At 41.1% G+C, this 26,039-nt stretch overlaps 1 protein-coding gene across 4 annotated transcripts in view; it reads left to right on the top strand.

Moving 5' to 3' along the window:
- Nucleotides 1-26,039, top strand: part of syt1a (synaptotagmin Ia) — a 219,839-nt gene that overhangs the window by 27,996 nt on the left and 165,804 nt on the right. For all 4 annotated transcript variants that reach the window (XM_080291847.1, XM_026146690.2, XM_026146694.2 and 1 more), the window contains exon 2: nucleotides 25,912-25,959. The gene's annotated coding sequence lies outside the window, so the exon portion shown is untranslated. The remainder of the gene's footprint in view (nucleotides 1-25,911; nucleotides 25,960-26,039) is intronic.

Genomic DNA, 26,039 nt, shown 5'->3' with positions numbered 1-26,039 from the left:
CCAGCTGTTACGAGTTGCTCGGTGACCCCCCCAGGAGTGGTGATCAGGTGGGTGCTCATCTGGCGGCTGCAAAGGCAGGATGAATCTTGGCTCTGCCCCATCGCCTCTCTCCTTCTCTCTCTCTTCCTCGCTTTCTCTTCGTACTGGTCTCTTTCTCTTTCTGCCTGTCTACGGTGTCCCCTGAGCTTGGTGCGTCTGTGGCCTCTGACAACAAGTGTTGTAAAGGCACCAAAGGAGAAATATATCATTTTAATCATTTTGCACCTCACGTGTGGTTTCAAGGTTAGCAGAGGTGTGGATGAAAGTCTGCATCAGCAACTGTGAAAGGTAATATAAGTCTACATATAAGCCCTAGTTGTGAATAAAAAACAATTAGTAGATTTTAAAAAGAAGGTTTTATGATAGTTGTTGTTTGGCACACTGTACATAAACCATCGCTTGATTTAGTAGTGTGCAAGGCAACCAGCTGATCAGAGTCTCTAAAAGAAATCATGATCAAACCATGCTACCAAGCTCAAACTTTGAAGTGGAATTTAAGCTTGTTAGCAACCCTGAAGTAAGCCTTTATCGTACATATATTTTGTTGTTAATCACTATATCAGATTAACTTGCAAACAGTCTCTGACCCTTTTCTCTTCTTACCTTGCAATCCATCTGTTCAAGCCAACTGCACTAAAAAAAAAAGAAAGGTTCCCTTATGAGGCTGCTTTGAAGCCAGTGCATTGACAGTCTGAAAGGAAACCTATGAAACATTGTCAGTTACTACTCCAGTCCAGCTAGTTATGTGAATGAAGGTAGCATCCAGGCATGCTAAGATGAATGCTGACTGTTTGTCGCAGAGTCTCTATTCTCATATGACTGTTGTTGGAAATAGATCTTAGGGGCTGGAGTACAGGCGTCTCCTGTGTGATTGGTTCGACAGAAGCCCATGACAACACTCTTTTGAACGTATTTCAGTCTAGCCTGTTGGCCTGACTTCCAGCTTTGTCACAGTATCGATCATCTCAATTCCACCAGCAATGCCTCAATGGTCATTGTTTCAACCTTGGACATTTTTAAAAAATTTTCTGCTCTTTTGTTGTCACCATTTATCACACTTCAGTACAACACGCCCCTCCCCTTCATGTCGAAAAGTAGGATAATGGAAAAGATAGTTTTGATAAGATTTACTTCATTTTGTTAGATTATTATCAGAATACAAATGGAAATCTGGCTCCTTTATTGTTGTTGTTGTATAATTGAGTTCTTGACTGCCTTGTACTCTGTGGTTGAGGTCTTTTTTTCACCACAATACAGGCAGACTGGGCTACATTTCAAAATACTGACCACAAACTTGACACCTGGAAAAAGTTTTGTTAAATAAGAAGTGCAGCAACTTTTTTATTAAAACCTAACCTAGGAGTGGCCTATGTGACCAAACAGACCATTTCACAAAAAGCCAGACTGAAAAGTTAACTGTGTTCACTTCAGTACAACGTCATAATTAGGGATGGGTATTGATAAGATTTTAACGATTCCGATTCCATTTTCGATTCTGTTTAACGATTCGATTCCTTATCGATTCTCTTATCGATTCTTTTTTTTTTTAAAAGGAGAACACTAAGTTCGATTAGCTTAGAACTTTGTTTTATATCTTCTCTTTGAACAAGATAGAAATTTAGGAGTAACATGGCCTTACAAACCCAACAGTGAGATCTTAAGAGATCCACAGCCTACGGCTCTTCAATGGGGTGTCACAGGGTCCCCAGGAAAAAAAATGTATATGTAAAATAATAAAATTAATATTCTCCTGTAGCAATAACAAAGTTTAACATAAATTATTCTGTAGCAATTACACAAGAATATCCAGTAATGTCCTGCCTACAATGAAACACATTCACTTACCAAAGTGAAATCGGGGGCATCTGCTGTGGCAAATGGGTGCAAGCCTTTGACCACAAACTTAGACACTGCTGGGTGACATTCGTCTATCCTGGCCTGAAAGGAGACGCTACCGGTAGACTGCAGCGAGAACTGCCAGCATCTGAGCCAGCCAGACTCTGTCTCTCTCATCATGGTTATCTAAATGCAACGCACAGTAATAGCAGGTTTTGTAATAAGGTAAATCGCGCTAACATAATATGCAATGCTAATTGATTAGTTACCTGCAGTATTAACGGGAGAGGACGTGGAAACGCTACCGCTGCTGCTGGGTTGAGCTTCGCTAGTCCGGAGCGGATCAAAAACACGACATTCGTTGAAAGCAATCGCGTGTTTTTTGAGCAAATGCTTTTGCATATTCGTAGTGTTTCCTCCCTTTGATGAAATCTCTACTTTGCAAGTATTGCACGTTGCCCTGTTGTCATCCTTTCTCATAAAGTGTAACCAAACTTTTGAGCGTTTGCGCCGCTCAGGCGCCATGTTTCCTACTGGGTAAAAGACGCTACTCAACGTGATGACGTCATTCGGGGCGACTGGAATCGATAAGGGAATCGTTTTTAAAAGTGGCAAACGATTCCAAGGAATTGAAACAGTGGGAACCGGTTCTCAACAAGAACCGGTTTTCGATACCCATCCCTAGTCATAATACACGTGATATCTTTATTGTTGTTCTTTCGTGCGGTCAAACAGACAAAACAGCCCCTCGGCCGCCACCTGAGCAATGAATCAGATTTGGGCCATGAAGTTTGCAGTGTGAACGCAGCCTGTTCTCTTAAGGACGGGCAACAGTATTAAAGGTAGGGACACACAGAACAGAGAGGCTTGGAGTGCAACACACATCCAGGGAGTGTGACTTCACTTTCATCTGATGACTCAGTCTTTGAACAGCAAAGAGTTTTGTTTTTTTGAACGTTAAAACGTTATTGTTATACATCTTGTAGAATCTTTAAATCCTTTACTTGCTTTTTAGATTATGAAAGCTAAGCAGCCGCCTCTGGACTGATCCTGTTTGGTTGGTTTTTCTAAGGCTTATTTTGTGCTTGGTCAGATTTGTCCTTTCGTTGCATCTAATCAATTAGTCCAGGGTCAAACTGGACTAATTGTTAACTGTTAACAGGCAGTAACAGGAAACAAAATGTGTGTTCAAAAACCATTTTCAGGTATAAGTTTGGCATGTGTAAGTCTACGCTGACTGTAGCACCTAAACAGCCATTAAAAAAAGTTTAATTACTTTATAAATGCATGCAACTGCAGGTGTAATTTAAATTTACGTCCAAGATGAAGTATTTTGTGGCATTTTTGCACACGTCATGTATATAGCATTTAGCATATAGCATGCATAGTACATAAAAATTGTGATTTGTGATTTTCCACAAAGTTTCCAGAATAAACTGATGAATATTAATCTGGGCACATGCTGCTCCTTTGCAGTCATCTCCTCACATCCACCACCTTCCGTACCCCTTCACACTGGTGTAATAGCGCAATCTTGAGTAGCAAATATCCTGGGAGGTTGGTGCGAACTTGATGTGGCCAACATAAATTGGATTTGCATGCGATTTGAAGGGGAACACTAGCTCAGTAGGAGCTTCCATGCAGGGGTAGCAGGTCCTCTCTTGACTCAAAATGCTTCTCAGGAGGGCTTCCTCTGAGGTTTTTTTTTTTTTTTTAATCCTCATTCATTTAATGTTGCCTTGTTTGGACTTGAATTACCACAGAGATTAATGTTATTTTATTTGTTTACCTATCAGATCCATTTTATCGTGAAGCACATCCAGCTACAACAAATGGAACAATCCTGCTGTAAATTATAACCAAATTATTTGAACTCAATGGAAATTTTAATGGGTGTATTTGTTCTTTTAGGGTTTTGTGTGTGTTTTGTTTGGTTTTTTTTTTTAAAGAAAAAAGTTACAATATTAGTGTAATAAATATACATAATATACTGTGTGTTGCTGTGTGTAGGTGTGTGCGTATAATTAATTTCAATCAGAAAATATGAGATGCAGCCTGTAATCGAATTGCCTAAATGGAGCATAATTCCCTGGGAGAATGTGTTTCAGAGAAATGCTTTCAGACAGCAGAGATTTATGTAAAATATGTGTGTCAACATCAGGAAAATCGCCCTTATATGTCTTATACAGTCTCTATGAATGCCACCCTTTTATGGTCTGGCAGCAGTTCTGTCCAGCACAGACTTGTTCACATGATGCAACAGACCACCTTATATAACACTCATCTCCCCTGGAACTGGAGCAGAAAACCACCAGAGCCAATCGTAAGCGCTCCCCTTCCCATTCCCAGAGAGTTTACCACCTTTCAAAATAAGATTGTCTAAATACATATGCAGAACACATAATCAGAACAGTAATTTAACTTCCTGAACAATGGCTGGTTGCATTTTCATTAGGCACTAATTAGTAATCAATACATAATTTTACGAGAGAGGGCTGTTATAGTGTTGGTAATTGCTTCTCATAATATGCTGAAATGCAAATAGAATAGGATCAGTTCTCAAGTTGTGGGCTGAGGCTGAGCATGGCAACAATGGAAGGCTTTGTTTACCAAGCACTGATAATGAATGTAGTGTGGCGCTAGGAAATTACAGTCCTCATTTTGGCATTTCCTTTGGACATTATTTTTTAATTAAAAGGAGAAAATGGACATCCAGGAATAAAATATTGACTGACATTCATTATATGCACGACAAAAGCTAAAGTTGAACCTACAAAAATGAAAGCAATGTTGATTTAAAAATGAAGATGTATATATTTATCCACGAAAATCTTCTTATATAGACTTTCGGTTGGCCAACTCAATTTAAATGTATATGGTCTCTATTAAAGACTGCATTTGTCTGCATAAATATGATACTGTGGTATATTTATTACAGTTATCATTGAAAACTATATATTCTGAGAACATTGAAAGAAATCTGTGTTAACAAACCAAGAAGTAAAGATTTACTTTATACCCTTTGTTATGTGAGTGAACTGTTACTATCACGGTGTTCCTGAGGAGACTCGGTACCTCATACAGTATCACTGGACTAAACGCTGGACTCAAAGGCACAAAGGAGGAGAAATCAAAGGTGGCTGCAAAGACCACGGCAGCCAAGAGTTTTACAGAACAAGATTAGCCTTAGCACTCCAGATAGAGATGTACTAGACAGATTAGTGACTGACTTTAACCCTTAAGCATGCTTAAGTCATTTTTAAAATGTCGCATTATGAATTTAAACCTGCATATGATCAAATAGATTAGAAATTGATTAGATGATCTTACTGACCACACACACGATCTTAGAAGTCCTGCATTTGTATCAACATCATTAAAAAGGCAGTTGCTGGATTTTTGAGAACTTTTTTAACCAAACTAGGTTAATGTTGTCTCAGAACTGACAACAGAAGGTTCTCACTGGTTAAAACAAACACAGAAGGAAAATTGTGTATAGTGTCCCGATTGTGTCCTCTGAGGCAAGTACTTTGGGAATTTGTAACAAGCAAATATTAGTGTGACTGCATAAAAAGTAATGAATGAAATGTAAAATTACTACAGAGGAAAAAAATGACACAAAGCTAGTACCTAAAGAAAAAAGCTTGCACAGCTTCTATCATGTGTTCAGTTTCCTACTGTGAAATAATGCAGGAGCCATAGACAGCCTGTGCCTGATAAAGGTGTGGAAGTTAGAAGGTAGTGGAGCTTTTTGCAGAGATAGAAGTGTAGGTGTTATGATCATCTGCACACATTTTTCTGCTGCTTTCTGGGTTCAGGATTAGGGGGCAGCAGTCTAAGCAAAGAGGCCCAGACCCCTCTCTCTCCCCCGCTACGTTCTCCAGCTCATCAGGGAGAACACTAAGGCGTTTCCAACCCAGCTGAGAGAGATAATCCTTCTGTCGTCTCCTGGTTTTGCCCCAGAGTACATGCTACCTTCTTATCTTACAGGAATCTGAGAAGCATCCTAAGCAGATGTCCGAACCATCTCATCAATGTGGAGTTCTACACTAAACTCCTCCATTTCCTCCAGTAAGAATCCAGTCACCTTTTAGAAGAAGCTCATTTCCACCACAGTCTTATTCTTTTAGTCATTATCAGTCTAAATGGTCTTTTCTGTCATCTGGAATGGCTTCAAGGCTTATTTCTGCAGATATGTGTACAGGTGTGGCTTTAAATTCTGACTTGTGGCAGACTGTGGCAGAAGCATGATACATTAATGATAAAGTGATAGAGGGAGTGATGCAAATGTTTTTTTTCCTCTCTCCACTTCACAGTTCTTGGTATGCATCTTTCCCCCAAAACACATTTTTCACCTGCAGTAATGTGAATAGACATGATAGCAATTCAATCATGGATTCAGGCTTGTGTAGACCTCTACTATGAATGTGCAGAATACACAAAGATGACATGAATCTACTCATCTCTCTCTGTAAGAACTGCTAGAGTATTCCTCTAAAGCAATCACTTACACTCAGTGTCCCTCTTGAAAAATAGATTCTACACTGCCCTAGCTTGCTGCAACTTGAAGCTCAAATTCATATCGAAGCCTGAAACCCTTTGTGAGTTTATAATGAAAAACAGTTCAGCTCTTCCAGAGTCCACACCCCTGAGTGAAGCATATTCAAGCTGTTAAAGCTTGCAGGAACCACACAGCTGATTTGATGTCTCCGAATGTCACTATCCACAATAAGACTATTGATGTTTAGCAAAACTATCGACTCAGTAGCTAATTAGTGTGCCATCAGAGGTTGAACTTAACTGTGCTGGATACGCTCCTCTTTATTTTACTGGTTTGATTATTTGCAATGTTGTTTTGCAAAGTTCAGAATGTGTTGCATTCAGAGGCACTGCGACAATACATTCTTGATCAAATCTATAGGTCAAATTAGCATTTAATTTGTAGCAAAAGCAGCATGTGGCTCATAATTCACAGCCCTCATAAATGTCGATGCTTAAAAAAATCTAAAGGTTTGTTACTTAATACGTATTCAAGTCTGCTCACATTAAAACAGAGAAGCTGCACTAATGTAGCCTCTCTGTCTCATCTGCAGCCCTCTTCTCTGCTAATTATGGATAATGGACACAAGCAGGGGAGGTACAGTCCCTTCTGCCAGAATAAAAACAACTGATTAGGAAGACCCGAGCTGCGTCATAGACGAAGAGGGCTTCGGTCATCAGACGTACTGCACCTTTCTCTTTACTTTGTTATTTTGGTGCGTCAGATGATTGATTGTTCCGGCTGTAACCACACTACTCTCAAACGTACTTTTAGAAAGATTAGTATCTGGAAAGGTCCTTATTTACACATGATATAACATGAAATTGAGCAGAAGTTTTCTAAAGCACAATTAGTGAAAAATTTAATAATTAATCATAGGTCTTTTATGAATTGGCAAATCCAAGTAGGTGGATATAAGCCTGCATTCAGAAATACCCTTCTCAGGAAAAAAGCATTCTTGTGCTGAGAAATGAGGGGTATTTACAGGAATTTTCTAAAAGAAAATGGGAAAAAATTTTCACTTTTAGAGAGTAGTTAGTATATGTGCACATGCTTGTAGGAAAGCCTTCATTTCTTTGAGCAAACGTAGAGAGAGGTCTCTGTAGAAATGTTGTTTTATATCAGCTCAAATCAATGGGGACTGATGCTCAAGACAGTCAGCTAGCCAAATGTGTTTCCTCTCCTACCATTAATATTACCTGTCCATCCCCCTGGCATAGTAATGTTTGTCCTGTTTGTGCTGTTGAAAAGTGATGAAATGCAATGCAATGCTTTTATATGATGTTGTAGGTCCATACATACTACAAACAGGCCCTTTTTGGCTGGTGCTAGGTGGTAGCTAGGCAACCTGACGGTGTCTTGATACAGTACATCATGCATACTGTAACTGAAGTTTTGTGGATATAAATTAGACATTATAGCCATTAAAACAGGTCATTTTAGCTCATTGCTACATGATTACTGAGCAGCATAATGACATCATAATGTGTAGTATCAGCATATCTGAAGCTAAGTACCAGTGTGCCAAGCGCCTTGTTCAAGTTCGGTTGCGTAGGAGGTTTCAATATAAGAAACATCCACATAGTCAGAGATATTTGTATAATTCCAAATTTTTAAAAACGAATAAAATCACTTTTCTTTTAAAAGCATGAACAATTCAGAGTGACACTACTTAAGCAGTAGTGTACATATATACATTGAATTTTTTGTGGGAGTGTGCCATTTTCATCAGCTCGAGAAAGGCTGGTGACTAGAGATGGACCGATCCGATATTACGTATCGGTCCGATACTGACCCAAATTACTGGATGGAATATCGGTGAGAAATAAAAAATGTAATCCATCCATTAAATATCAAAAAAGCCCCTCACAAAACTTGCTACACGGCGTAACTCGGCTCATAACCTAGCACATCGCAGCAGTAAGCATCACGTGATAGAGCGGCTGTGTGTATTTGTAGCCTCGCTACCAAACCAGCATTTCATCTCGGAGGAAGTTTTCCCAGAGAGAAGTAAAGCAAGTGTGTAAGTTCATCTGAATGTTTGTAAAGCATTCCCACATTAAGCTTAACAACAGATATATGGAGCGACTGCCTCTCTCTCTCTCTCTCTCCTGCTGCTACTTCAATCGTGAAACTGATCAATGATCAGCTGATCGGCTTTTCTGTCGCGAGTCCGTCTCTCTTTTTAGTTTTTGGCCCACTTCCAGAAAGAGGAAACCAGCGGCTGAACAACAGCAGCACTATTAAGCTTGATAAGCTGTTGTTAGAATTTATTTAATATTACTTTCTAGACCAGGATCTTTTTCTACGTAGCTGACGGCTGGTAACTGTGCAGGGGCGGATCTAGCAAAGTTTAGCCAGGGGGGCCGATAGGGCATGAACAGGGAAAAGTGGGCACAAAGACATAGTTTTCTTTCTTATTCTCATTTAAAATGTCCAGCTTTTAATAAAAAATTATCCGAATCTTACACCCAAAGTTTTAATCTGATGTAAAATATATAGAAGTCCATTACTGTATATATTAACTATTAAGTCTAATATACCCTAGTAAGCTATAGTACTTTTTCCTTTGGGAAGATACCATCTGTGCAGTCTGCAATTCTGTTGAAGAAAGATGTTGAATCTATTTAATTATTCTTGAAAAATAATTTATTTCTGTGCATTTTTCCCCCTGCATCAAATTAAATTTGATTACATCGATTAAGCATCATGAGGTGGAGGGTGGTTCCCTATTTTTTTTTGCTGGGAGTTTGCAACCCTATTAGTTAGGTTGCTTATAATGTCTGCTAAGTACTCTTTAAAATACCAGAATAGGGAGGATGGAGTAGGTTTAAGTTTATTAGATTGATCAGTGTTGCTGAACTATGAAATATTTTGGGCGCAGTGTATTTTTTACATACAGGTATAACAGAATAGCTTTAGTGTTGTTATTTATTTAAACTTGAGTATAAACTTATACAAAATGGAGCAAGATATTAAAAAAATGTTTTATTGTTTTATTGATTAAAAAACACACTATATCGGATTCTGTATTTGCGTGACCATTTTTATCTTTCTTTAAAAAAAAAAGTGTATGGATGAAGCTGTCAGGAACCCTTACCGTTTTGTCCATTTTGATCTGCCCAGCATTGTGCTCTGGTTCTTGACGAAACATAAAAGGTCATAAAAGGTCCAAATAGCTTGACTCACAGAATACTGAGTTTGCCTTTGTGATGGTCCACAGCCAGAATCTGAATGCACCCCGCTGGTTTCACCCGGATCTCCATATGGAAAAGGAAATAGGTTTGTCACATTTAACTGCTATTACGCTTGAAGAAATACTACACAAAAGTCTAAAATATGGTCATAGTGTGGCGAGTGTTTGCCCTTTTCATCATTTCAATGTCCCTGCTGTGAAAATAAGAATCGCTTATGTTGTCTTTACTATAGTCTTCACCCAAGAAATAATCCCAGCCAGTCTGTATGCTTTCTTGCAGACATCTAGCCCTTTGTTTTTAGGTGATGGTGAAAACTGTGTTTTATAACATATGCAGTAATGCAGTGAAACGGTTATGCAGTCGTTAGGGCAAATGCAAACTGATTTACATTGATTTACAGGTTGGATGGCGCTCGGAATGACTTGGGTGAGCTGGAGATGGTAATCAGTGTAACTGCCAGGCAGCACCAAATCATTTTCTGTCTCTCTCTCTTTTTTACTCTAAATTATATAAGGACAACCTCTTACGATAATTTTTTATGTGTATATGTACACTGACAGGTGATTTTATTTTGAAAAGTCCCATATTTTGCTCACAACAGTAAACTTTAATCTCCATCTACAATGCTCAGGATGGAAAATGGTCAGTGCTTTCTGAGGAACAAATCTCTGCAGAGGTTTACTGTATTGTCTACAGCGAGACTAATTCAATTCTCCCGTCCTTTGCTGCCAGCTTTATGTCCCAGTCAAAGCATGCTCTCATCAAACAAACTTGATTAAAAAAAAAAAAGATCTATGTGGCTGCTGGATGATGAAGTTTATGTGCGTGTGTGTGGCTGTGTGGTTTTGTCCCAATGTCCTGACATACAAAAGGACCTTTGTTTATCCATTTAAATTCTGACAGAGGGCCAAAAAAGCATGTAGGTTACTCAGGGCCACAGAGATCGACCTCAGTGACAATAAGCCTGCAGTCTGTGACTCGGAAAACATGTTGCTGTTTTAGTATGAAAAGCTCAACAGTCTGTTTTGCATTATTCACTTTCAAGTGTTCAGTTAATCAACTTTAGCGGGAGGAAAGAGTGGATTTGATACGCTTGACATCAAGACAATATGGCATTGATGGAAAATGCATATAAAATATGGAGTGCATATTTCTTTGTGTGTGTTATTTTTTTAGTTAAAGGAAGAAAAGTTCTACTGAGCAGATTTCAACAGCTTTTCAGGCATGTGCATGATGGAGAGGTGAGATCAATGTTGAGGCATATTGTCTGGTGTGGAAACAAAGTTCATGGAAGCTCATTAGATGCCCCACCTCAAAGATTCCTAAAGAAAGAATTGGTGAGAAGGTCCAGCACAAAATTGGATTTCTTCTACTCTCTTAACTGCAGAATACCTACCACTCAATGTGAAACTAATGAACTGGCCCTGGATATGTGTCTGAGATCAAACACATGCACCCACAGTAGCAAGGGCAAACATACGCTTTAAGGATTATTGGCTATTTTCTTCCCTCTGCTCTCAAAATGAAAGAATATCTAAGCATCACTGCAAGTGTATTATATTTAAATAAGATCTAGTGCATGTGTGTTAGTCTATTTTGAGTGAGAATGAGTTGTGCTTATCACAAACTCCCAGTTGGTGGTTTCTTTTTGTTGGTAATGAAATGGCTCTGAAGGAGTAAAGTAGCAGTAGTTGTTATCTAAAGACAAAAACACCAGTTTATGGCCCAATAAAGCAATTTTAGTGCATGCTAATTCCATAGTTTTTTATGTAACTTTTTTTTCCCTCTTAGTGATCTTATCTGGATCCATTTATCTGGATCTTTTATATTGTTCGTTATCATTTTGATATTGCCCGTCTCAGATAGCATCAAGGCATTTTGAACAGCTACAAGAGTGTGAAGGCAGAAAAATCTTTAAGCAATCTGAAACCTCGGAAGGAAAAATCCAGGTTTTGGTGTCAATGGTGTGAAGCCTTGTTTTTTTCTAACTCTGGGATTTTCTTTGACTGTCAGCATTTAAAGCACAGGCAAAGATTTTACTTCTAACTTCTAACCTGCTGATTCTGTGAAGCTCCTGTTCCCTTTCTGAACTTAATGCAGAGGAGGTCTACAGTTATCAGGGCACTGGCAACGCTTATGCACTATGCACTTCATCACTCAGCGACCCTGCTCTGTAACGTCACTCGTCTGCCACGAGTTGATGTGACTCTACTGCAATAATACCGCTTACATGTAATATCTGCAGGGGAAGAAATTTCGCAAACTAACTTGTTGTAATAGTGGAATCCTATCGAAGTACCACACAATGGGATACTGCAATGGGACTGAAAATACCCAAATTAAAAGATTAACAGGTGTGACCAAGTAATTTTGTTCATATATTTTGTGTTAGCTTAGCAAAGCTGTGACACCATGGGTGCAGTGGGTAGCTGCATTTCCATTGATGCTCTCTTTAAATAAGGATTGTTACATTTCGACCAATTGTTACAAATTTTCCTAATTTTTTGATTTATCGTGAGTCAATGGTCATCTTAGTATAGTTTTAAAGCAAAGATGGGGGGGGGGGGGGGGGGGGGGCATCAGGATGATACTTAATAACACGACTGCTTATATCTGGCAGAGGTAATTAGAAATAAAAACATGGCCATAATAAAGGGCTGCTTTAGATAAAAGACTCTTGTAGCTGAGATTAAATTATGACTTAAAATGTTTTAATATGACTTAAACAGAATATACATGCACTATAAAAAGTGTATGTAGTGCATATAATATCATATTACATCAGCATGATTGCTGCATTAAACATCTGATCTAAAGTTTGTGTTATCAGTGTTTTATGTCAGCCTTTCGCATTCATTTCTACGCTGTGCCTGAAGAGAGATAATTGCCTCTTAGCTAAAGTCTAACTTTGAGTTCATACGTCCCGTCCCTCTCTTCGACTCCATCAGTCGAGCACGCTAATGAGTGTTTCCTAGCAACAGTTAAAACAGGGCTAGTAAAGTCAGCATTGGCAAAAAGACTGCTACTCGCTGAGATCTTTTTCTTTTCTTCTCAACAAGCTATTCATGTGCCATCTGCATGCACGAACAATACCCGTTTTCACATTAACATCAGAAAGCTTGTTCTCCTCTGCCAAGATTTAATTATGTTGCATTCTAAATTAGCCACCATCTTGAAGCCCTAGTGCCATGTCTTTGATGCAGTAACATGGATGATGGGAAGAACTCATGCTGGACATGAAGCTGACAATATACACACATACCTATACATGCATAACACCTCACCCCACGTGTCTTTGCCTGCAACAACAACACGCTGATATAAATATATCCTGGACAGAACTGTGTTTTTTTTCACCCTGTAATGACTGTGCATGTGCACTCACACCAGGTGATGGTGTCCTGAGGGGTGGACATAATAGTTGGTTGTATGTATTTATAATTAAAATATGTGACACTGGTATTCTTCCCAGAATTGTAATGACTGAAATTATACCTTGTATTATCCCTTTTAACAAAGATTGAAAAGTGAAGGAGACCCTATCATCATGATCGCCACAGAGATCTGTGAGATGAGCCAAATGTGACTCAAATTAGCCTTATTGGCAAATAATCCACATTTGCTTCACACCTGTATGTGTTAGTCCCCATAGGGAAATAGTTCCTCTGCATTTAACCCATTCACCCAGTGAAGCAGTGGGCAGCCACTAATGCAGCGCCCGGGGAGCAGTGTGTAGGGACGGTACCTTGCTCAGGGGTACCTCAGGGTAGCCGTTCAGTGGAGTCGAACCCCCGACCTTCCGATCATGGGGCCACCACTCTACCTACTGAGCTATCCCTGCCCTTCACCTGTAGAAGCCAGATAATGCAGTTTGATTGTAGTATCATCCAGAGTGCAGACGGAGTGCTGTCATTCAGTGTGTTACATGAGAGGATTGAGTCCTGATCAACTGTAAGCAGACAGGAGGGGGATTTCAAAGAGAGTCTGATTTACTTTCTAGATTGGCTCGTTTTCTGTGAACCTATAAAACTGTGCGTTGGCAAATCGGTTTGTCTCTTAAGATTGTGTATCTCAGACAGTAATGCATCTTTCTAATGCACAAAGACAGGTCGTCTCTTACAGAATTTTGTTATTCATCTACGTTTAATCCTAAGAGCATTGCCTCGAACGGCTTGGCCGAAGAGGTTCTGCTCCAAATACAACAGCGTTTGATGGATGTGTGCCTCAAACTGGGTCCATTCTTAGAAGAGAGGTTACCAGTGAGGCTGGCAGCATGCCACAAAATGGTCATGGTTGTCTCCTCTAATAACACATCAACTTATGCAAAGTCTGCTTACCTCTCAACTCATTTCAACTCGTGTACTGGGAAATAGTCACGTGTATCAGGTGGCTGAACCCCCATCCCTTTATATAATGTGGAAAAACATAATGCAAATGCAAAGGGTAAGGACTTAATCATTCAAGGGCAAAGCACAGGAGACGCAGGGATTGCAAGTGCTGTGTCATCATCATGCAGGGAGACCATCTGAATGTTATTATGCTGTCTGATTTGAGTGCCAGCTTCAAGGGCATTTTCTGCCCAGGTACTGAAGTTCTTTGTGGCACTCAACCAGACTATCATTTCATTAATGCAAGACAAAAATATTTCCCTTTATTTACCCAGTCCTTAATAAGTGTACTTCTGAGTGCTCACATTTTAACAATGTCCAGTCCGGAGGCTGTCTGTTGGCTCCAAGGTTACAGCTGTTTGCTGGCTCTGATGTCTTGGGGGAAACTTTTTATATATAATAGTGCTGCTAAGTAAGTGTGTTTTGTTTTACTGATCAAACAGGATCAAATAGCACTTGAGGTTTGGCTACTTGGAGATTTAGACTTTTCTATATTGACAGTGTTCCACCTACACCTACAACTGAGCATTAACAAGCCTGTAGTGGTTCAAAGTGTAAACATATGTTTAATTTATTTCTATAATCAAAGCAGCAAGTCTTGTTTCATCAGCTTATGTTCTCCTTTTAACACAATCACACCAGAGCCACAGATGGGCTACACTAGGCACGCCTGTTGCATATATAATCCAATCACATATTCATGTTTTTCTAGCATACAGACTGTACTTTTAGTTTAGTTTTCACTGTTATTTTTTCTTTGTTGTTTTTTTTCCAGCTTTGTAAATTGGCAAAAATGCAATACCATTGTTAGATGTCATGCGATTTAGCGTGATGACAAAGAGAAATCTCAGGCAGTGTAATTAGCAGGCAAGGCATACCAGGTTATTTAAATTTTTTTTATACTCCTCTCTGGCATCTGTAGCAGCATGATTATCAAATGTTTTCATGTCAAGAGAGAGAAATGTTGACTGACGGGCCCGGCCTGGCTGGAGCACCAGATCATACAATAACTGACAGCAGAGACCCATCCTTTCTCCTTTACACAAAAAAGGAAAGAAAACAAAGCAAACAAAACATTTAATTATTCTTCCACAGCATCAACAGACACAGGCGGAGTAGAATGGATGTGCGGCAGTCAGCCTGACGGGGCCATTTTTGAGTGTCAAAAGAGACGAAACATAAACACTAACACCACAGAGTGAAAAAAGCCTTGATAGGAATGCAAAGATTAATTGAATATGCTAATTTGCTTTTTAGATACCTGTTTATGAAAATCCATTAAAATCATACACATAATAATATCCAGCAGCAGCTGAGTGCAGTGACCTTCACTGCTCGAGATATCTGTTTTCAGCCTTAATTGATAAATACTTTAGTGAGAGCTACAATTGTGTGTCTGTTCATTAACACTAAAAAATCCTGGGTTTTTTTATTTATTTCACAGTAACCTCCATTCTACTTGTAAAAGGCACCAAAAGCCTGGATTATCCTATAATACAGGATAATCTATGGCCGTTGTAGATATCTTTGCGTACCCACATTGCATGTTGGCAAAATTGTGCTTTTTACCTCACTATCCATAACAAGAACATCACCACAAACAAAAACATTGTGTCCTAGTTTGCATAATTAATCTTACTGGAGAAGAGAGAGGAGGTGTAAACTCCAGATGCCACTCTAAACAGAAAACAAGGCATCAGTATGCAAACAGCTGAAAAAAACGGGGTGTACCAGACAGAGTCATACGGCGGTCCCATTACATCCCATAAAAATACAAGTGCCCCCGTGCAAAGGTTTTGGCAAGATAGAAGTGTATTCTTTTCACTGCTTGCTAACAGCCTCATTGCTGCACGTCTGCCAGATTCTTTGAGCCAAATTCAAGTGGGCCTCGAAGCTGGTTGTTCTCAAGGCTGCCAGTCTAGTGGGAAGGAAACGACCAACTTCAGAGAAACAATCGAACCTGCTCCATCCATCCTTCAAACTGCACAGAGAGCTTGATTTGGAGAATGGCAAAGCCTCCTGTTTCTCAGGAGTAATATCTCCATACAGGATATTGGCTTTGTGTCCCTTCAGCTAAACAAAGAAGTAGGCATTGTTCCTTAAGCATTTGTCCGTCCGGTTTCTTATTAAATAGATGTTCAGATCTAAACACTAATATGAGCCTAGATTTAATATGGTGTGATTGTGTGTGTGTGTTTTTATGAGACTGCTGCTCCTATTGCATAGGGGTATTGAAGTATTCTCTTGTGTTGCACTGAGAAATATTTAATGTGTTGTCCAGAGTAACCAGATAAATGTGCAGTGGGATGGCCAGCTCTTGATCTCAACTACAGAGGTTTGAATCTCAGAAGACCTGGATGTAGTAGTCATGCAAAATAATTCGGTGATTATGCCTCTTGCCTGGCATTGTACTGTACTTTGAACTCCCCTACTATATTGACACCAGATAGTCTTAACTGTTAATAATGAAAGCCATGTGTATGTTTTACCAAGAAAAATGTTGTTTCCCTTTAAATAGATTAATTGCCCTTCTTAACAAATCCATAATGACTAAGTGAAAATGAGGCTTTACAAAGATCTGCAAATATATTTAAATGGAAAAAGTCCTCATTTGTGGAAGTATTTACCTCTTTTGCAGTGGGTTTCCTAGTTATAATCATGTGCGCTGCACTGTGTGTGCTTTAATTAGCCTTAATGTTTCTGGAACCTGTGCCAAATTTCATGGAATGTGCACATAAGAGCAGGTAGATAGAAGCCACTTTTGAGTAAAAGGCTTATTAAAGCCTACTTTGATTTTGTCAAATTACTTTTAAGGGACTCTGGTCAATCATCTGAAGAGACAAAGATGTAATTCTCTGGACAGAACTCCAAGCTCTGTGTCTAGCCTACATCAGGCACTGTTCATCTGGCTAATACCATCCCTGCTGGGAAGCATAAGTGTGGAAGACAACTAGGAAGGATCACTGCAGTCAAAATAGAAACACCCTTGAAGAAAAGGCCAGACTTATCCACAGTGTGTAAAGTCTCAGCTTAGGGCAAGATGCCTTTCTTCTCAACAATGTAGCTGGAAGACAAGTCTCTGTCCTTGAGTAGCCCCATAAAAAGCCCAGAGTTAAACCCCACAGGACATCTGTGGAGAGGCCTGAAGAATCGCAGTTGACATACGGTTTATATCCAATCTGATGGAGCTTGAGAGGGTCTGCTGGGAAGAATTCGAGAAAGTTCCTCTGAGCTGTAATTGCTGCCAGGGAAGAAACGAGGCTCAAAGGTCTGAATGTTTGAAGTTTTACATTATTAACAGAATAATTATTTTTCGTGTGTAAATTTCAACATTTTTAATACGTCTTGAAAAATGTAAGGCGGCATATTTTCATTTGGCCATTGTAGTTATCAAGTCTACACTGGCAAAAATGATGAAAATATATATTGACATTTTTAAATGGAACACACTGACCACAGTTTAGCAGAAAGTGGAGTACTCAGAATACTTTATGAATCAAATGCATTGTTGTATGGGTTGGTAGTGTTGGTAGGTATGAAGGCTTGAAAAGATTAATTCTATTTCTGCAAAAAAAAAATGCAGGTTTCCTAAATTGAGGAACACAAGAAACACATTTTAATTCCAATATTCATCTGTGCGGTTAGACTAGTCCTAAAAGTTTCTGGTTGGTTTATGTATTTATTTTAGTAGCTATGAAAACTAGCTTACATCCAGTGGGCCTGTATTGCTCGCTCACTTTGAGGAATAGCATTGTTAAATTACTCGAGTTAGATTAAAGGTATTTAACTTAAGAGGTCTGTCTCTTTATTTAGGATATTTGGATGGTTTCAGGTCATCCTTGGTTCAGTTTTACATTATTCTGTGGTCTAGAATACACTCGTAAATATACACTCATCACCCAATTCATTAAAACCAGGTCAGACTCCGGCTTGACATCAAAACTGCTTTACTTTTTGGTGCTTAAATTCAACTAGGTCCTGGAAACTATGCTTAGTGATTCTGGTCCATATAGATATGATAGCATCATACAGTTGTTGCGGATTTACATCCATGGTACAGATCTGTGGAAGCCATTTACCTACACTGAACTCATTGTCATGTTCAAGAAACCATGTTGATATTATTTGAGTTTAGTGACATGGTTTGTTATCAAGCAGGAAACAACCATCAGGAAATGGTTATACAGTGGTCATCAAGGGATAGACATGGTCCACCATTACACATATCAATCAGTTGATTGGTGGTGTGATGGTGTGGAGCCATGCTTTCATGTTGTTTCTAACAAAGTATGAACCTACCATCCGAATGTTGCAATAAAAAAAAAAGCTGTCAGGGGCTGGGTCTGTAACGCAGCATTTTGGGCTTGTTTTGTATTTTGTATTGTCTTATGTTAGAAGTTCTTGTGGTATTATTTAGTTACGGTTTAGTTGAGTTTTATTCTAGGTTTTGTCTCATCCATGTCTCTGTGATTTATGAGTCTTTTCCTGTCCTCTGTATAGTCTGTCTTGTCCTCTGTGTTTTACTTTCTGTTATGCCAGTGCTTTAGTCTCTACATGTGTTCCATGTCTCCTCAGGTATTTCATGTCTCTATGTCAAGCTTGTGTTGTCATGTCTACGTTCAATGCCGTTTCCTGTTTTATTGTGAAAGGCCCTGTCCTGTGTGCAGTGGGTCTCGTTTTGCTTCCCCTTGTCTTGTTAGGTCTGATTTTTCCCAGCTGTATTCCCACCTGTTCCCCATCCTCTCATTAGCCTTCTGTGTATTTAAGTCCTTTATTCGGTGTTGGTTTGTCTGGTTGCATGTTTCTGTGAGTTTTGGCTCTCCTCAAGCGCCTGTTCACGTTCATTTTCTGTGTATGTCATGTTTTAGTTTTGGCCAGTTTAGGTTTCAGGTTAGTTTTTCTTCAGTTTGCCTTGCCTTATTTTTTTGTTTTGACATCAGCTCAAATAAACGGCTCGCTTTCTGTTATAATTTGTTTTTCTCCCGTGTCTGCATTTTTGGTCCACACCTCAAACACACCAGCGATCCCCACCGTGACAAAAGCCTCAATTTCAGCTGACAGAAGTGGCACCCAATGTGGTCTTCTGCTGCTGTAGACTATCTGTTTCAAAGTCCAGGATGTTGTGCTTTGAGAGATCGTCTTCTGCATACCTTGGCTTGCTCATTTGAGCTGCTTTTGCTCTCTTATCAGCTTCCTATGTAGTCTCCATCAGTCTAGTCATGGATCAACAAGGCATTTTCACCCAGAGAAATGTGCGCCCACTGGATATTTTCCTGTTTTTCTGTAAACTCCAGATCCAGCTGTGTGGGGAAAACCCCAGGAAATTAGCATAAATTTGCTTGAAAATGTCAGCACTGGTCTCCAGTTCTAATAACACTGATGTTTACTGAAACTGACACCAACATGAGCAATTTCTGAAGAATACCATCGATATACTCTAAATAGGCTTCTACACTCTTCGGACAGCATTGTTTTTTGCCAATGTTGAGGACATACGTAACATCAAGACACTGACACTTTGACACAAGGCTTTGGCCCACAGACAAGCAGTGAAACTGCCATGATAAAAATGTTTGAACTCCCCTCCCGCAGACTCCCAGGATGGGTGTTTGCTGTGGATATTAGTGTGGCGGCAGGACAACATGAGATGGGTCCTTGAATAGAGAGCACAGAATGAAAGTTGGGTTAGCTGCATGGTGCAATAGCTTTGAAAGCTGTGAAATAGACTAAAACACACAGATCTGAAGTTTAGGATTTTTTTCCCCTTTAGGATAATGAAACATGAAAGGTCCCATCATGCCAAATTTGTTTTAGCTTCAAGAGGGCTGCCATTACTCGCTGTACTTTAGAAACTCGGCCAATCATTTTGGTGACGTGTATCAAGTCTTCTTGAGTCATAGCTTGTCTGCTACATTTGTTTACTTCTGTCGTATCAGTTTCTTTTGTGGTAATGATTATAACTGCAGTTGTCTATGTTGATTATTAGGACATTGACTTGATAGGATATGATTTAAGTGATATTAATTACGCATTCTTTGTTAACATTTGGCAGCAGAACCCTCAGGCACATTACTCACTGTAAAAGGCCTATTCTTGACCTCTCCACTATAAAAAATAGACATTTCTTTAGGCCCTCTCCACTTAGATTACTGGATGCTAATGCCAGTGAGGCTGACTGGTTTCCCCAGGCATTTGAAGTCTATTTTGGGACCAAGTATCCCAGTGGGTACATGGTGAGGTGTTTTTCAAGCCCACATGTCTGTTACACATTCATGAAACACCTTTTCAGTAAAAGCACAGAGTTGGCTTTCAAAGCCCTCCTGCTGTCTACTGGTAAATATCAGCTGCTAATTAGTGGCTGATATGTACCAGTTACTTAACTCGCATATATTTGGCAGCTTGTTTTACATTCACAAAGATTACTTCATTACATTCAACATAATCTCTCACAAGTTTCTGAAGGTGATAATATTCAACCTGTAGATTTGCTTTATTGGACATGTCTATTTCCAAATTGAAAAAAAAAAAAGCCAAAGGAAGAAAATGCAAGAAATGCTGAAGGTGCTTCCACATTTTGCCACCAGACCAGGCTGTTATTTTTTTTCTACCAGTCCTGTTAATGGCATGGAGTTTTTATACTTTTGGATATGGTGCAATATTGCCACCCTTTGTCACAGGCTGGGTCTCCGACCCAGCACTCTGAGTTTTCTTTGTATTTGTCTCATTTTGTTATGTGATCAGTTTTGTGTTATTTCCTATTTTCCTTTAGTTTAGGCAGTTATTGTTCTTGGTTTTCTATGTTTTGGGGTTTTGTAATTATTCATCACGTATTAGGTCTGTTAAGTTGTGTTGTCATGTTTTAGTATTTCCTGTTTTATTCTGGCAATGTCATGTGTTCTTTGTTTATTGTATTTAGCTTTCCTCTCCTGGTCCTGTCATTAGGTTTATGTCTGTCAGCTGTTTTCCCCCATGTGTCGCCACTTCCCCTGATCACCTCATGTCTGTATTTAAGCCTTTTGTTTTCTCCATGCCATTGTCGGTTCGTCTGTTTACATCACCGCAGTCATGGTTATAGTTTTCGTCTGTTTAATCTCACCTCAGTCATAGTTATAGTTTTTTGGTCTTAGTACCTTTAGTGTTTTGTTTCTTAGTGTCTTGCCAGTTTAGTGTTTTTGGTCTCTTGGTTTATTTCCTGCCGGCATCGCAATAAAGCTTCACCTTCTGTTAAAACCTTACTACTCCTCATCGTCATCTGCTTTTGGGTCCTGTTTCCACACGCACACCGGCGCACCCCGCCGTGACAGAACGAACCGACCAGTATGGACCCAGCGGATGCGGAGTGTCTGGAGGAGACTGCTCGGATCCAAGTGATCCTCGACCGCATCTTTACAGCGCCCGATTTAAAGAGCAAGCAGGTAATGATTAGCGTTGCTGAAGCTATCATGGAGAGGGATCCCCGCCTTCTCCAGCTCCCGGACTCACCTGCCATACTTGATGCCTTTAAAAAGATAAAGGAGATGCTGCAGGCCCAGGGATTGTCGAGTCAGGAAAAGGCTTCCAGCACCCACCAGTCACAACAACCCCACACTCAGTCATCTCCATTGCTGCCTCCGGAACCTGAGTGTGTTCGTGTCGGTTCGCTGAGATTCGCCGCAGCGTCACCACCTCTCAGCTCACCAGTTTCCACGCCCTCATCACAGTTTCGCCATACTCCTGTCACAGTTCAGCGCGAGGAAGCGCCGGACACCATAGACTTGGACGACGACGAGCGCCAGTCTATATTCTGCGCTCTCTTGGAGGAGGAGCTCCGGTGGAAGCCGTGGCTCATTCCGGAGCACGAGCACTCTTTCCGGGGAACTCGACTGGCTCTCGGGGGACCTCGGAGTTACCAGGGACTTCCACCTATTTCACCGCCGTCTTCCACTCCTAAGAAAAAGCGGCGTGCGCGCCGCCGACGCTCCATTACACAAACACAAGTGAGTGACTATATCTTGGCACCTCATGTTTTTTCTCCGGAGGTTATGGAAACTGACACTACTTTTCCGGTTAATGAGCCCGGCTATACAGAGACTGTTTGCCCTGGAAAAGCTAGCCATCAGGCTCAGCTAAGCTGCTGTGGGACTGCTATCCAGGCCGGTTTGGAGACGGAGGTACAGCTGGTGCAGCCAATTTCAGTGTCAGTCGGAGGGCCCGGGGAGCCCGTCCGGCCTCATGTTTCGTCTGCTGGAGGTTCAGGAGAACCCAGCCAGCCTCATGTTTCGTCTGCTGGAGGTTCAGGAGAACCCAGCCAGCCTCATGTTTCGTCTGCTGGAGGTTCAGGAGAACCCAGCCAGCTTCATGCTTCGTCTGCTGGAGGTTCAGAAGACTCCAGCCAGCTACGTGCTTCGTCTGCTGGAGGTTCAGAAGAATCCAGCCAGCTTCGTGCTTCGTCTGCTGGAGGTTCAGTTGAACCCAGCCGGCTTCAAGTTTCGTCTGCTGGAGGGCCCGAGGTGCCCGTCCAGCCTCATGCCACGTCTGCTGGCGGGCCCGAGGAGCTCGTCCAGCCACCTTCTGCTTCTGCTTTGCCTGGTCCAGCTTCAGCCTGTGCTTCTGCTTTGCCTGGTCCAGCTTCAGCCTGTGCTTCTGCTTTGCCTGGTCCAGCTTCGGCCTGTGCTTCTGCTTTGCCTGGTCCAGCTTCGGCCTGTGCTTCTGCTTTGCCTGGTCCAGCTTCGGCCTGTGCTTCTGCTTTGCCTGGTCCAGCTTCGGCCTGTGCTTCTGCTTTGCCTGGTCCAGTTCCGGCCTGTGCTTCGTCTGCTGCGGCTCCGGCCTGTGCTTCGTCTGCTGCGGCTCCGGCCTGTGCTTCGTCTGCTGCGGCTCCGGCCTGTGCTTCGTCTGCTGCGGCTCCGGCCTGTGCTTCGTCTGCTGCGGCCTCAGTGTCTTCAGCTCCGCCTGGTCCGGCCTCAGCCTCTGCAGCTCCGCCTGGTCCGGCCTCAGCCTCTGCAGCTCCGCCTGGTCCGGCCTCCGAGTGTTCAGCTTCGTCTGCTCCTGCTCGTCCCGTCCGGCCTGCACGTCCCGTCCGGCCTGCTCGTCCTGCACGTCCCGTCCGGCCTGCACGTCCTGTCCGGTCTGCACATCCTGTCCGGCCTGCTCGTCCTGCACGTTCTGTCCGGCCGATGACTGGACGTCGTTGCCATCATGGACAGCCCTCTGAACTACGCCGCCGTCATGGACGGCTCCCTGAACTGCTACGCCACCAGTGCCTCCCGCCCGGCCGGCCTCCTGATCTGCTCGGTCGCCGTCGCTGCCTCCCGCCCGGTCGGCCTCCTGATCTGCTCCGTCGCCACCGGTGCCTTCTACCTGGCCGGCCTCCTGAACTGTTTTCTGGGTTCTTGGACCGTTGGCCTCCGGGTCGGCCCCCTGAGCTCGTGGATTTTGGACTGCTGGACCGTTGGCCTCCTGGTCGGCCTCCTGAACTTTTGAACTGTCTTTTGTTTTGTTGTCGGCCTCCGGGGCGGCCACCTGAACCGCTTCGCCATTCGCTCCTGTTCTGCCGGGTTCATGGTCGCCCTCCTGAAGTCGGGTCTCGGACTTTTTGTGCCATTGTTGTGTTTTGCTCTGTGTGTTTTCGTTTCTTTGTTTTTTGTGGCCTTGTTTCTGGCCCTCCGTCCTGGGCCCCCGCCGCCCGCCCTTGGTGGGTTGTTGTGGTTTTGTTTTCTGGGTGTTTTCGGGCGTCTGGAATCCGCCCTTGAGGGGGGGGCTCTGTCACAGGCTGGGTCTCCGACCCAGCACTCTGAGTTTTCTTTGTATTTGTCTCATTTTGTTATGTGATCAGTTTTGTGTTATTTCCTATTTTCCTTTAGTTTAGGCAGTTATTGTTCTTGGTTTTCTATGTTTTGGGGTTTTGTAATTATTCATCACGTATTAGGTCTGTTAAGTTGTGTTGTCATGTTTTAGTATTTCCTGTTTTATTCTGGCAATGTCATGTGTTCTTTGTTTATTGTATTTAGCTTTCCTCTCCTGGTCCTGTCATTAGGTTTATGTCTGTCAGCTGTTTTCCCCCATGTGTCGCCACTTCCCCTGATCACCTCATGTCTGTATTTAAGCCTTTTGTTTTCTCCATGCCATTGTCGGTTCGTCTGTTTACATCACCGCAGTCATGGTTATAGTTTTCGTCTGTTTAATCTCACCTCAGTCATAGTCATAGTTATAGTTTTTTGGTCTTAGTACCTTTAGTGTTTTGTTTCTTAGTGTCTTGCCAGTTTAGTGTTTTTGGTCTCTTGGTTTATTTCCTGCCGGCATCGCAATAAAGCTTCACCTTCTGTTAAAACCTTACTACTCCTCATCGTCATCTGCTTTTGGGTCCTGTTTCCACACACACACCGGCGCACCCCGCCGTGACACCCTTGTACAAAACGAATGTTTCCTTTAGGCAATGCTTCAACTTTCTTAAGGGTCGCTGCTCCCTGACTGAAAAAAAAAAAAAAAACAATCCCCAAGTTTCTCTTTAATAGCACCATCCTTGCAGGGCCAGTTAAGAAGCACTATGACGCCAGCGTACAGTACAGCTTTGATCTTGTACATTCTGGGCTTGTGGGGGTTCTGGAAAATGAAATTAAAACGATTAAATTGAGACCACCTACATAACCAAGTGGCTGCATATCACATGGAAGTACCTCCTACAATCTCAAGTTATCCTCTTGTTTGACATACCGTGTTGGTTTTGCATGTTTGGCTGGATCAAACACAAGCACCTGTTGTATAAACATGTTCCTCTCATCTCTTTTTATTATAAGCCTCAAAGATCCAGTGACGAGTATCCAGTGTAGTCAGACTCTCATTTTTGAGAACTGTAGAGAAAGGTATGAATAGTTATGGTTTCTTTTTGTTACGATTTCTATTGCTTGTTTGTCCTTTGAACCTATTTAAGGGTACCAGCATGTGTTGTTTGCTACTGCTGCACTGCTACACAATGTGCCATCTGCTTCCTGTAAATGAGACCACCGATGCCTGTCACCAATTATTGTAAGATGTATTAACATTTTAAAACAGAGGTTTGAAGTTAAGATACAAATCAGTTTCACAACATTTGAAAAAAAAAATGATTGAAACCCAAGCTAATTGAGTTCAAAATTAGGGTAAACCCAATTATTTCTTATGGAACTGAAGGACAAAATGAGAATTGGGATGAAAAAAAAAATACATTTATTTTAGAATGGAAACTGCTGTAGGAGGAAATTAGAGGTATTATAATAATAATTTAAAAGCATCGTATTCAGGATACGCTCTGGTCTAATCTGCTAAAAATGAAAGTTTACAAGCCATGTTTACTAAATTTTGTTGAGTCATCTGCAGCTGTTATGTCTTTCTGTTAATTTAAATATAAATACTGTTTGACAAAAATGTGTGTATGTTATGTTTATACATATATTACATTTAGTGAAAGAGGAAAAAGCTTGTCTTTGTCCTACAGTGTGGTTAGGATGGATTTGAAAGCATGTATTTTAATTTCCTCGTATTGCCTGACATAACATACCACCTCTAAGCTTATTCACTGAAGTTAATAGTGGACACTGAAAGATTTAACAGTATGAACTACATTAATTAGCGGCTACTAGCAATTAACCACCATAAAACCTCCGCCTTCGGGCACAAGTAGTATTTATTTAAAACTATCTAATAGTCTGTGGCTAATACTGGACATCTTTATTAAAAAAATCCTGCAGTGACCCACTAATTTAATTTTCAGGGAAGCCTCAGTTGTATGCCTTCATTTGGCCCATTTCATTACATTTAAAAAAATACTGGTGGGATTACCCAAGCCATTTAAAAAACATTGGTTTTACTCTTACCCTGTATTTGTCAGCACAGATTACATATCTCCTGTTAGTGCAGATTTTTGTTTTATAATGACACTGTGAAATTTGTTTTTCAGTGAGCTGGAAGTGGAAGACAGGAAGGAACGTCTTTGACTGAAGATACTGTAAGTGTCAGGCCAATAGGCTTTTCATCAGATCTGTCATTTCATCTGTATGGAAAATGGACAGGGCCTTTAGTGTACGC

Source organism: Astatotilapia calliptera, chromosome 17 (genome assembly GCF_964374335.1).
Source record: "Astatotilapia calliptera chromosome 17, fAstCal68.1, whole genome shotgun sequence".
NCBI lineage: Eukaryota > Metazoa > Chordata > Actinopteri > Cichliformes > Cichlidae > Astatotilapia > Astatotilapia calliptera.
Note: the sequence above shows the minus strand (reverse complement) of the source record. Positions and strands in the feature narration are given on the sequence as shown.